General features: G+C 39.2%; 1 protein-coding gene across 5 annotated transcripts in view; it reads left to right on the top strand.

The window, feature by feature from the left end:
• Nucleotides 1–13,387, top strand: part of LOC134741936 (protein outspread) — a 427,618-nt gene that overhangs the window by 363,206 nt on the left and 51,025 nt on the right. The window lies entirely within an intron of this gene.

Below are 13,387 nucleotides of genomic sequence, written 5' to 3'. Positions count from 1 at the left end.
CAATAAAATTATCTGATAAAAGGTAAGATAAGAAGACGTGCTAATAGAAACCAGTACTTGTTATTTCAATTAGGTAACAAAAGGTGTACAATTTCACCGACTAAATCTATCAATTTTACATTTTTGTGACTAAAATCGACACCGGCCTCTTAAAAAACGGTCCAAAACCATATTACCCAAGCAAATAAATATGGCTGTCTCGGCGCCAACTACGAATTCGTAGCTTTTGGCGTCGAGACACTCGGTCCATGGGGCAGGGGTGCACGCGGGCTCCACGAGGAGCTCGGAAAGCGGTTGAGGGAGGCAACGGGGGACCCTCGCGCGGGCAGCTTTCTCGCGCAAAGGCTTGCTATCGCGATACAGCGCGGGAATACTGCCTGCGTGATGGGCACTTTGCCAAGAGGTCAGGGTTTGTTATAGGGATTTTTATTTTTTTAGGTAGGTTTAGTTTTAATCGTTTTATTTTATAAGTAGTCTTAATTTTGTTTTATACAATTAATGTAAATTTTATTTATCATCTTTTCAATAAAGAAATGAATTATATATTACCCAATACAACATTTCCCACTATAAAAACAGTTGTGATATAAAAGTTTTGATGGACTAGAATAAAATTTTATTTATATGTCAAATATCTTGCGCGTTGTCAACATGCGCGCTGAAAGGTTGAGTCGCTCGCGGCTGAATTCCTACCCAAGGCATTTACCTGATTTACCGTACACAGAAATCGAGTTCCTAAATTGACACTTCGTACCTGTTATCTTCATAACCAGGCCACAACGCCAATCATCCCATTGTCCTATTGTCGATTTGTTGTCTTAAGTGATCTCGACTTTACATTATAATATCTAAATGACTTACTCTCTACGTGAATTATACGAAGATAAGACCTTTCAGTTTCCAGCGTTATAATAATTGGAATCTGCCCAAACGCAAAAGGGCGTAACTGATAGAAGTTTCACACAAAATGGCGTCTTTTTGAAATAAATAGTTGCACCATTTGAATGCAAAGTGGGTCCTCGTAGTAGCCGACATACTGACCTGAGCTAACCAGATAATTATATGGCAGAGTGCTAGGTTTTAATGGACAATCGCACTTAAACTGAACGGAGAAACTGGGTGTTTTAACGAGATGTTCCCTATGGCAAAACGGTGTAAATGTGACTATTTAAATATTATAGGACAATCTTGCATCCTGCCCATCCTAACTTACGGTGCACAAACTTGGTCATTAACTGAGGCCCTAAAATCGAAACTCAAGGTTTGCCAGCGAGCTATGGAGCGTAGTATATTAGGTGTTCGTAGAACTGATCGAAACAGAAACACGGAACTACGCTCCAGAACTAGAGTTGCAGATGTAGGCGTCAAGACCGCTAAGCTTAAGTGGGACTGGGCGGGACATGTCTGTTGCATGCACCCGGAAAGATGGGCCAAAATGGTTACTGAGTGGGACCCACGGAGCACCATAGACGGTGCAGGCCGGGGTTCAGGCAGACCAAAAAGGAGATGGCGGGACGACTTGGACGCATTCTACCCCAAATGGTGGGAAAATGGCGATGACAGGGTCGAGTGGAGAAAACGAGGGGAGGCCTTTGCCCAGCAGTGGGACACCAAAATAGGCTAATAAAAAAAAAAAAAAGGACAATCTTACACAAATTGACTTAGGCGTCCCACATAACAATACAAGACAGGATTACAAGCGCTGAAAATGGACACCACTCAGCCCGGTATCAATCAAGGCTAAAAGATTAATAGACGTCACCGGTGATCGTAGAGCTGGCAGCTTCCTCGCACAAAGAGTAAGCATTGCGATACAGCGAGGAAATGCTGCCAGCATCTACGGCACCATGCCGCAGGAGAATAGGTTTTAGTTATTTATTTTAAGATTAGTTTTATTTATTTTTAGTTTTAGTTTTATAAGTTAGTTATTTAATTTAGAGGTGAAAATGTATATGCATTTGTATTGTACATCAATGATTGCTCTTAGTATGTTAAAAAAAGAAGGATTGCCATATGTCAGTGAAATCCTGACATATGAAATGACAACCCTAGACGGAAGGATCTTTGGCGCTGTTTGTCCATCTTCTCCATTGAACACGAATTGTATGATCTCTTCGTTTTGTTTATATCTCTTGTCAACCATCAAATCAGCATTTCTTGACCATCTCCCCTCGATATAATTATGTACCATTTATACTTATCCGCATAACAACTCTACCTTACTCACATAATTGTAGTTACTGGTATGTCTGAGGCAATTGCTATTTAACTGTTAGTGAATAAGTTCCAGCTACCAGTGTCGAAAGCTGAGCTATAAAGGTGTTTCAGTCGATGTCGATGAGTCTATCCAATTAAAGTTATTGCGGTCCTTAAAAGATAGTCTTAATGTTACTGGATAGTTAGAAATCACTATTAATTCCAACTAGAACAGCGATATCAAGCTAGTATTAATGTCAAAGGCACAGTTGGAGTTAGTAGACTATCGTATTGACCATTTTAAAATAAACTTGCTTCAACAAGGAGGAGCTTTGGCTGAAGGGTGTCAACTTGTCAAGTCCCGGCGGTTCCGCGGCCTGTTCCCTGACACTGCGGGGTTGCGTAATACATCGCAATCATAATGTGTTTTGTAGTTTTTATTTTTAAATATATTTTTTGTATTAAACAGAGTGGCTAAAAAATAACTGCATTCCCGTTGCCAGGTAGGTTTTGGGATTATACTACGTTGATCCTACGTTTTTACGTGTTTCGGTGGCTGCCATTCCTCAACCCACCACCGAAGCGGCAGCTGACGTCCACGAGGGTTCATCATACATAGCCGTTAACCACTATACGAGTTATCAACCGGGAGGCGATTGATCATGGAAATCTGTTCCTGGCTCGCGGTCTATAACGATTATCTTAGTTTTCGTAAATGTTGCCTAATTGCCCATATAAACAAGTTGTCACAGAGTATCTAACCCGCTCGATGACGCACGCGACAGTTTTTCCTGCGTGCGCGCCGCTCTGGGCAATCAAGGTTCAGCCATCGATGCCGCTAGGCTGTACAAAATGGAATAAAATATTATAAGAAGAAATAGGTAGTTTTTTAAAGTGGCTATGTGTGCTGCAGACCTCGCATGACCATGGCTCCGCCGTTTAGAAAACATAAGTGTATTGACTAAAAAAATCGTATAATTAACCAAGCTGCTCACAACTCTCACAAGATTTCATGAGAATGGTTTGAGAAATACGACCTGTAGGACACCACTGATTCAGGCCAATGTAAATAAAGTAGGTACACACTAATTAATAGCAATAACATGGAAGAAAATATTTCAAACAAAATGTGCGTACTTTTATTGGCTACTTTTTCGTGAGTATAAGATTTAAAAAAATTAAGACCATAAAAATCCTCATCCAGACTTATTTAGAAAGTACATGAACTGGAAATGTCATCCTAATGTGTTACCCGAAGAATATTCTAGATTAAGATTCAGAACTGACCCAACCATCCAGTTTGTATGACCGCCGACATTCCCTCCCATGTTCTCAGTTTTTGCTTCACGCGGAAGCACTGGCGCGGATTCCCCGCCCATACTCGGCGTCCCTACAAACTACAACCGCCAATTAATGCGACGAATTGATGGCAAACTAGCTTTTTACTACCATTGTATGCTAAGCGAACAAGTTGTGGAAATTTGAGACACATGAAGTTGCTCTGGCTGGTTAACTTAAAAGGAAGTAGAGTTTTCCATTAAGGTGAAGTAATTTCGAAAGCGGGATCATTTTGAAAATGGCAAATATCTACAGGGTGGCTAAAAAATAAGTGCATTCCCTGAAGGGGTCTCCCTTCCAGAGATACCGCTTAATGAAAGGGTATCCCCTTCTTAATTCAAAAAATTATGACATCTGCATGATGTGCTGTCAACGCTCTAGACTGGGTGTCCTTCACTTTAAACAAAACAATACACTCCTTTTTTGGGCTGTCGTGTAATAAATAAGCAATATTCAATTCTATTTTTTACGAAGAGAAAGTTTTTTTTTTTTTTTTTTTTTTTATCTGGTTTTTATGGAGGCTTTGGACACTCTAGGTGAACATGTCAGCCTCATGGGTGCTATCATAGTTCCCTACTCAAGGGAGAGGTCAATAAAGTGGTAAACACTGATTGCTTTGTCCGATATAGGTTCTGCCAACCAACAATTGATCTGTCCATTGTGCATGGAGCCCAGACTACCAAAAATTCTTTTTCTCAAGTCCGAATTCCGGACGCATTCCAACAACACGTGAGACAAGTCATCAGTCTTCTGACAGTTTGCACACAGTGGTGACGATTTAACACCCATCATGCACAGAAATTTGTTTGTAGGGATGTGTCCGGACCGGACTCGGAAAGCTGAGACTAACACTTTTCTAGAGAGGAAGAGAAAGTTGAAAATGGAATAAGCGTTATAATTTTTAATCGATACCCCTTTAAGGGGTTAGCGCTTAATGAAGGGGTATCGAACGGGTATCAGCTTATCCGTATTATGAAGCGCTTAAAAAGCCAAATGAAAGGGTTTCAGTTAGCATCAACTACTTTGGTAAGCAAAGCCTTACGAAATACCCGTTCCAAAACCCTTGAAGGGGATACCAGGCGGGCCTTTGGTCAAAGGGTAAAAGCCTACCGCAACCCTCTTTACAGCCAGTTCAAAGGGCACGTCACCATACTAACGACTACGATTAACCATGGAAAAAGAATAAAGTCATAAATGTTAGCAAATCTGATTGATGGACAGATAAACCCGTACGTTAACGCTTTTTTATATGCATTCTTTAACTCCTGTCAAAGCTGCGTAACTAAATAAAGTCAATAAGGTTCAAAATTCTAACAAAAACTATAGTAAATTGATCTTAACATTCTTAACCATGCAAGTTTTATGATTTTTATTACTGACGTGTTTAGTCGTTATAAACGCTCGTTTCCAAAGAATTTAGTCAAGTTAATGAAATTGTGAAATGCTGAATTGACGTTTTATTGACGACATTAGAAAGACGCTTTTCTAATTGGTTTCTTATCTAATGCTTGTAAAGGTGAAAGTTAGTTATACTGCAAATTAGATGTTTGTGTAAAATATAAATTTCAATAAGTATGATTAAAATAAATTAATTCTATAAATTAAATTAAATTAAATAATCATTTATTGCAGATCATAACAATCCATAGATTTTGTTAGTTTATCTTAAGCTAAGTACCTAATACTAGTGTTAGTAATTAAACAAGTTATTCTACAACTAAAAAGAACTAAACACCATACAGGTCAACATACAGGTCGCCCAGTTAAGACCACCAGGTGCCTCCATATTTGACAGTCGTACCTATCGGATAATACTTTCAGAAAGCTGTTGGGACTGCTTCTTGTTCTTTGCATTAAGGAGGCTGAGCGCTTACGCAAGATAGCATGGAAACCGTCTGTGCGCGCCTCTGTAAATATCGTCGAGGCGCTGCAGAACCTTACCAAGCCCCATCAGCATTCTGAAAGCAAAAAATGCTGTGGTTAAGATTTTCTATGGCGACTTTACAATAGAGTAGAATATAATATAATAGAAACGTTTATTTGCAAGAATACGTAGGTAAACATAAATAGTCACAGTATTCAAATGGAATGTGGTTTATCCAAATCAGGTATATTTGATTTGTTCTATTAACATGACATGACCACCATTTTGTGAAAAGTTGTGAATGATCATTTGTTATTTTTTTGATATTAGCGAGATGTTTTAATGTTTTAATGTTTATTTGGGCACAAACGGTACATGTTTCTTATAACTAGTGTCTTATACATAATTCATAAACCAGGACAGTTGCCACCACTTAATAGCTCATTAAAGAAAAACAAAATACGGGATAACTAAACTTAAAGATTAACAACGAGGGTCGAATTAGGACAGGGGCTAAATTAATGAAGATAAAACTATTTTTATACATTACATTTGCAATTAAGTGTAAAGTTACAGTGTATTTAATTCGTTTGTTTATTTAAAACCAAAAGTACTTGACGTTTAAATTTAGACAAGGAGTCATTAAATATATCAATTTTTGAGAAAATATAATTATTAAATCTGCAAGCTCTTATCAGAAAGGAGTTTGATTTGTATATTTTTTTAGTAAAGGGAATACAAAATAATTTATCGCTACGCCGTGTGTTCAAGCGGGGATGACACAAAAATGAAAATCTCGATTGTGGGAAACAATGAAACCATTAAAATAATTTATACTGTAACTAACACTAGTGTTGTTGCATAAAAAAATATGAAAATAACAACAGTAAGTACAAAAAATAATCTAAGCTATCCACGCCTCCCGGAGCGTTCACGCAATATCGATATTCAAATTAGAACAGTATCTTATATAGATCCAATAAAGCTATTACATCACATGCGCCGGCCGTGGCTATAGCAAAGGCTATAGTTGGCTATAGTTACTATATGTGGCACTTAACGAAATATTCGTGTAAAAAATCTCGTGATCAAGGGGCGATGGCCTCGGATCTTGTTGAGGTGCGCTCCTCTTTGAACCCATGTACACCCTAAAGAATTAATTAATTTAAAATTCCAATATTATCAAATCGCCTAGCGTGGTATGTACGGGGATGTGATGCGGGGGGATAAAAGTCGGGTCTCTATTGTTTCCCATATAGTTTTAAGTCATAATGTATTGTTTGTCCACATTTACGTTAGTCGTAATTTAGTGTAACTTCTCAGGATTGCCATAAAACAAACCTAACCTAATCTATCTATAGGATAACCTGAGGAAAATCCTGAAAAGTTAACGGTTTCAGAATTATGACTAATGATAATATGACAATCATTACATTATGACTTTTAATAACTATGTCAAACAAAGGGACCCCATAAAGGTCATGTGATGCGAAAGGTATTAGAAATTAAGGTGGACGCATGTAAAAAGAAAGGAAAACCAAAAGGCGGATGGATTGTACGAGAGATGATTTGGAAAGAAAGCAAGTGAATTATGAGATGGCGAACGAGAGAGGTATGGAGGAAAAGACATGCTGCGCCGTCCCAAAGTCATGGGATAAGGGCAAGAGAATGATGATTACTTAAAAAATATTAAACAATGAAAATAAATCGTTGCAACATCTTGTATCTTTGGGAGAAAGCTGAATTATTTTTATTTTTGGCAATTGGACTATAAACACAGTGTAATTTCAAAAAAAACCGGACAAGTGCGAGTCGGACTCGTCCACCGAGGGTTCCGTACTTTTTAATATTTGTTGTTATAGCGGCGACAGAAATACATCGTCTGTGAAAATGTCAACTGTCTAGCTATCACGGTTGATGAGATACAGCCTGGTGACAGACAGACAGACGGACAGAGGAGTCTTAGTAATAGGGTCCCGTTTTTACCCTTTGGGTACGGAACCCTAAAAATAGCCCCATAGATTTTAACGATAATGTCACTTAAGAAAGATGATTATTATAATTGGCAAAAAAAAGAACACGTATCCTCAGTATCTCATCGGTTCATAATGTACCATAAAAGGGTCAAACATACCTCAAAGGTGCCATGTAGAGCGCAACAGGGCGAGAGTTGATACAGATACTGCGCGCGCGCCGTGACAGTACGAGTGACTCATGCGTTCGACGATTAACCCTGAGGGCTTACATGATAGTTTCATCTTGTAATTAACAAATTCCCAGTTCAAAAGTTTTAGAATTATACACATAAATATCTTGAGATCTATACCAGTGAGAACCCCTATTACAGAAACCTTTTCAGGAAAAGAGCGTACTCCCATCTTAAAAGCCGACAACTCACTTGTGTTGCAGTTGTCCATGAGCAACGATAATTGCTTACCATCAAGCGATTCATCTAATCGTTTGCCTCCTATATCATAAAAAATAGTCATCAAAACGTTTGCAAAGATTGAAATTTCTGTGCAATTTTAGCGTGGTCGAAGTTGAGGACTCCAAATTAAATTGAGTATGTATTCAATCCCCTGCATCGATTTACCATAAAAATCAGTCTACTGCCTCCTTTAGCACCATGACGAATTTGTTCTGTCTTAGCCCCCCCCCCCTTCACATGACGCAGCTATGTTACAAATTACAATAGGGGGCGTGGCGACTCCAGGGGGCGCCTTATCATTCATCCAAGTCATACAGACTTGTGCATGGTCAACGTCAGTGGTAAGGTTGCTGATACACTGGCAGCGAAACTAAACATTAGGCAAATAATAATTAATAAATAAATAAATAAATATATAGGACATCTTACACAGATTAACTGTCCCACGGTAAGCCCAAGGAGACTTATGTTATGGGTACTCAGACAACGATATCTATAATATATAAATACTTAAATACATAGAAAACACCCATGACTTAGGAACAAATATCTGTGCTCATCACGCAAATAAATGCCCTTACCGGGATTCGAACCCAGGACCATCGGCTTCACAGACAGGATCACTACCCACTAGGCCAACAATCGTAGATTCTGCAAGGATTCCATTTCTTTCGTGCAGCTCTCCGATTCTTTGATACGACAACTTTTTTCTTCATTTGTATCATGTTACTTCTCTTCTTCTTTTACCGCTCTTGCCGTCTTAAGTTTCTTACTTCATACCGATTATTATTATAAACTAAGTACTTAATAATATTTAATTAATAATCTAAGAAATAAAACTATGAAAACGGATTATATCGCGTATATTGAATTTATAATACATCCCGACGTTTCGAACTCTTTACAGCGTTCGTGGTCAACGGGTGACACCCCGTCACCCGTTGACCACGAACGCTGTAAAGAGTTCGAAACGTCGGGATGTATTATAAATTCAATATACGCGATATAATCCGTTTTCATAGTTTTATTTCATGAGTAACTATCGCGGTAACCGAAGACAATATAATAATCTAAGGTTGTTTATACATTACCTACTTCTTTCACAGTCGTTTTGATTAGTGTAGAAACTGAGTTGCATCTTTAGTCTGCCTTTCCACTGAGACGGACATGTGCTGAGATGATAGAAGACGTGCGGGATGCAACCAATAGCATTGGTTCACTTAGCTCCGCTGGAATACAACCATTGCTATTGGTTCATTCCCGCACGTCTCTCATATCCGCCACAGTGGAAAGGCACTCTTAAACGTCACCATCCTCTGTGTACCCATAACTTTACCCTTGAATGCCTTTTATAACACACTCAATCGCTAATGTATTGAGCACTGATTTAATTGACAATGACTATGCCAAGCTAGTCAGCCTGCGTCATCGGTTCCAGTGAAACTGAAAGCGTCTTGGCTATTTTCGAGAATCTCGAGTAGTAATTATACACTGTGATCCTGAGATCTAAAGGCTTTTGTGCGTTTTAAAGGCTGTACAAAGAAGCGAAGTCAAGCGGGTGTGTTATACCCGTTATAAGTGTGTTTAAACCTGGAACGTATGTACTATAATATGGTGCACTGTAGATATTTCTTATTCTTATTCACTGTATTCTTCTTCTTCTCTTATTCACTTATTCAGTGTAAATTTCATTCGATAGCGTGACGTGACGTATCGCGTTTGCGTTAAGTCTAATTTTGTATGAGATTTTGAGTTTCCATAACGTCCCGCTTGGCGTTACTACTTACTTACTCCTCTGGCGCAGCGACCCAAAGTGTGTCTTGGCCTCCAACACGACAGTTCGCTACTGATCCCGGTCCTGTGCCGCTTCTCGTCAGTCTTGGACCTGGAGCTCGCGCAGATCCGCGTCCACCACATCCGCCCATCGATACCTAGGTCGCCCGGACGGGCGGCGTGCTGTCTGTTTTCCCTCAAACGCTGTTTTCACCGCCCGATCACCTCCCATTCGCTCCAGATGGCCGAGCCACCGAAGCCTTTGCGCCTTTGTCACACCAATGATGTTTGGTTCAGCGACTAGTTCGGAGTTGGTTAGTAGTTTGGTTTGGCGTTGGCTTGTTTAAAATCCCATACAAAATGAGACTTAACGCAAACGCAAACGTCCGTCACTCTATAGAATGAAATTTCCACTAGGGTTTTATTTTGACATGGTTTTTTAAAGTCGGCCGGACAATACCCAGGCCTATTTCTCTTACCCTAAGTAATTATTAACTAGCTCTACTAATACTAATTAGTATTTACAGTACCACCTAATTCAACTATATTTCCATTTAAGAGGTACAAGCAAAACCTTATACTATGATGCTATATTTACAGAGAATAACCTATATTTACAATTATTTACAAACTACTGAGCTGCGTGGTTGCGTGGTGGTGGCAAACAGAAAAATACGTAATTGAATGCAATTGTTGATCTCATGAGACTTATGTAGTTAGGTGCATGTAGTATTTCAACAACGTGCTGCAGAATCAATCCTAAAAGTAACTGAAGCGTGAATGCAAATGAAATGCATCTCTGTACTGTTTTTCGCTTCCGATTCACGGTCACCATTAGGTAAATTACAGTAAAAAGTGCCTTGTACATTATTCAATAGACAGCATTTAGTGAAAACGGCATTGTCTAAGGGTCCCATCTCTCCCATGGCGAGAACATGCGCCGCCCTACACTGCCCCTTCCCACGTAATTAACATTCCGTGGAAACTGGACCTTTATTAGACAAGCGCCAAGTCATTACTCGAACTGACCTTAATATGTACTTCATTTGGATTTGGATATTTTGTTATACATATTTTATTATATTATTATTTTTATTTTATTATTGATTTTTTGTCACAGGTCAGGCTTATTTACCTTCCCTAACTTAAGATGCCTACACAAGCCGATTATAATAAAACCGGACAAGTGCGAGTCGGACTCGCCTACCGAGGGTTTCGTACTTTTTAGTATTTGTTGTTATAGCGGCAATATAAATACATCATCTGTAAAAATTTCAACTGTCTAGCTATCACGGGTCATGAAATACAGCCTGGTGACAGACAGACGGATAAACGGACAGCGGAGTCTTAGTAATAATAGGGTCCCATTTTTACCCTTTGGGTACGGAACCCTAATTACTACAAGGGTGAACAACCTCAGCATTTGACATGAATAAAAAATCCCTACCCTTCTAATTGGGCATTAAAATTAAGACGACGATTGACGACCTGTCTGTCCTAGTGGGGAGTGAAGCCGATGGTCTTGGGATCAAATCCTGGTAAGGGCATTTATTTGTGCTATGAGCATGGATATTTGTTCCTGAGTCTTGGGTGTTAACTATGTATTTAAATTGTATTTGTCTAAGTACCCATAACACAAGCCTTATTGAGCTTACTGTGGGACTTCCTCCTATAAATGTCCTATAATATTTATTTATTTATTTAAGGCAAAGGTAATATTTCCCACAATGATTATGAACTTTATTTCAAAGTAATAGTGTTCAACTTCGCGTAATTTCTGAGAACCGAGTAGTGGTAAAGGCATAAAAGCTACGCCGGCGCCGCGCGCCGCAGCCCGTTATGGGTTGCACGTTTTAATCAATCAATATAACAATTAGTTGGTTAAATAGTTGGTCAAACCAAATTGTCAGTAAATAAGAACAAAAAAAACTATACCCGTCCTTTTCTTTTGGGTGCTAGTACTAGCGTAGATAAAGATAGTATGATTCTCTCTGTCTATATTTGAAATGAGACAGTCCTTTGACAAACTATACATTAATATATATAAATATTGAGTAAAAATAATTTGATTTGGGCACTTGCCCCAACTGACCTTACCTATGGTCTATACTCTATAGTGTATGTCGCGTGTACATACCTAGCATCAGCCAACATATTAGGTCAGTGAAAACATAGCTACTAGTTATTAAGGCTGCCATCCACCATAACAGTCATCTGAATGTCGTTTCCGATCCAGGTTTCACGATAATTAACGTCTGCTCTCTCGTAATTACCGATTTCATTCAAGAACTTCCGCTAAAACTACGAGAAACGTCGTAATCTTTAGTAAATAAAAGCATATATTAATTTATTAAATCACATTTAAAATCGGGTCTATCGCGAATTTATTTTGTTACCTTTATTTACCGACGTTTCGACTTTTCGTCGGGTAGTCACACAAATCTCTGTTTTGACATTTTGCTGTGACATCAGTTAGCCGCGACCACGACCAGTAAAACCTGTGTCGAAACGTCGGTAAATAAAGGTAACAAAATAACTTCGCGATAGACCCCATTTTAAATCTGATTTAATATGTGTTTCAAACGCGAAAGCTTTAAATGTTATATATTAATTTGTTTTAAAGATATGCTTATACTTAGTTGATTTTCTAAGGTGTCCAAGTCACTTGAGAGCTTTTCTCACAATGCGGACAAAAAAAAGAAGTGTACTAGGTTCGAAAAAAGGTTCACCCACAGAAGCGCGCCATACAAGGTAGCGTTTGAATTCAGGCTACACCGACATTACTGTTACTATTGAATGCAGCGCGACATTACTACCGACTGCATTGCTGCCGCAAATGAGTAATGATAATGCTGCGCTGCAATACTTTTTTTTTATACCACGTCGGTGGCAATCAAGCATACGGCCCGCCTGATGGTAAGCAGTTACCGAAGCTTATGGACGCCTGCAACACCGGAGGTATTACACGCGCGTGGGCATCATGTCAAACAATTCTTCAGAGCACAGCCCTTTGTACAAGCGGTAGAACACACACAAGGAGGTGAAGTCTCTCCTTAGACTTAAAGGTTCAATACCGCTTGTGAGTGGGATCGTCGACGATTCGTACAGCGCGCCTTTGGACTGAGTCGAAGGGTCTAAGCTGGCATCCAGGTGCTCCAGCCCAAAGGTGACAGCAGTACTCCATATATACTGCTACAGTAATGCTGGTATAGTCGGAATCAGAACGGTACCTTTACTAAGAAATTAGAACACAATTACGAGCTGACATCTCTATAAGATCTCTGTGACTACAAAAAACTAATAGTTATTAAAGTTCCGCCGCCATACTCGTCGTAACAGTCGTCATCTGAATGTCGTTTCCGATCCGTTTCACGATAATTAGCCACTGCAATCTGCTCTCGCGTAATTACCGATTTCCAACCGTTTCACATCGCCGATAGGGCCGTAGTGCCCGTAGTACCTGGTAATCGAGGAATGTTACGGAGATAAGGATTTAAGTCCAATGACTTAGATTGTTATGTAGCTTTCTTAGTTGTTTTAACACGTGCATTACATTTAACTCAATTCAATTCAATTCAATGTTTCAGGTAGTATGGCTCCATCGATACTGTCGATGATTTCGCCAACGTCAAAGTGGGATCCACGTGGGATCGAATTAATATTTCCTGATTAAAACATATCGGCCATCGGCCATAGCCAGTGTACGGTAAACAATAAAATTATGGGCCTCTAGGGCTCTAGCCAGACACGGTTAGAGGTAGAAATACCAAATGCTCTTAGAGCACGAC

Source organism: Cydia strobilella, chromosome 6 (genome assembly GCF_947568885.1).
Source record: "Cydia strobilella chromosome 6, ilCydStro3.1, whole genome shotgun sequence".
Lineage (NCBI taxonomy): Eukaryota > Metazoa > Arthropoda > Insecta > Lepidoptera > Tortricidae > Cydia > Cydia strobilella.
The sequence above is the reverse complement of the archived record's forward strand: the minus strand, read 5'-3'. Positions and strand labels throughout refer to the sequence as shown.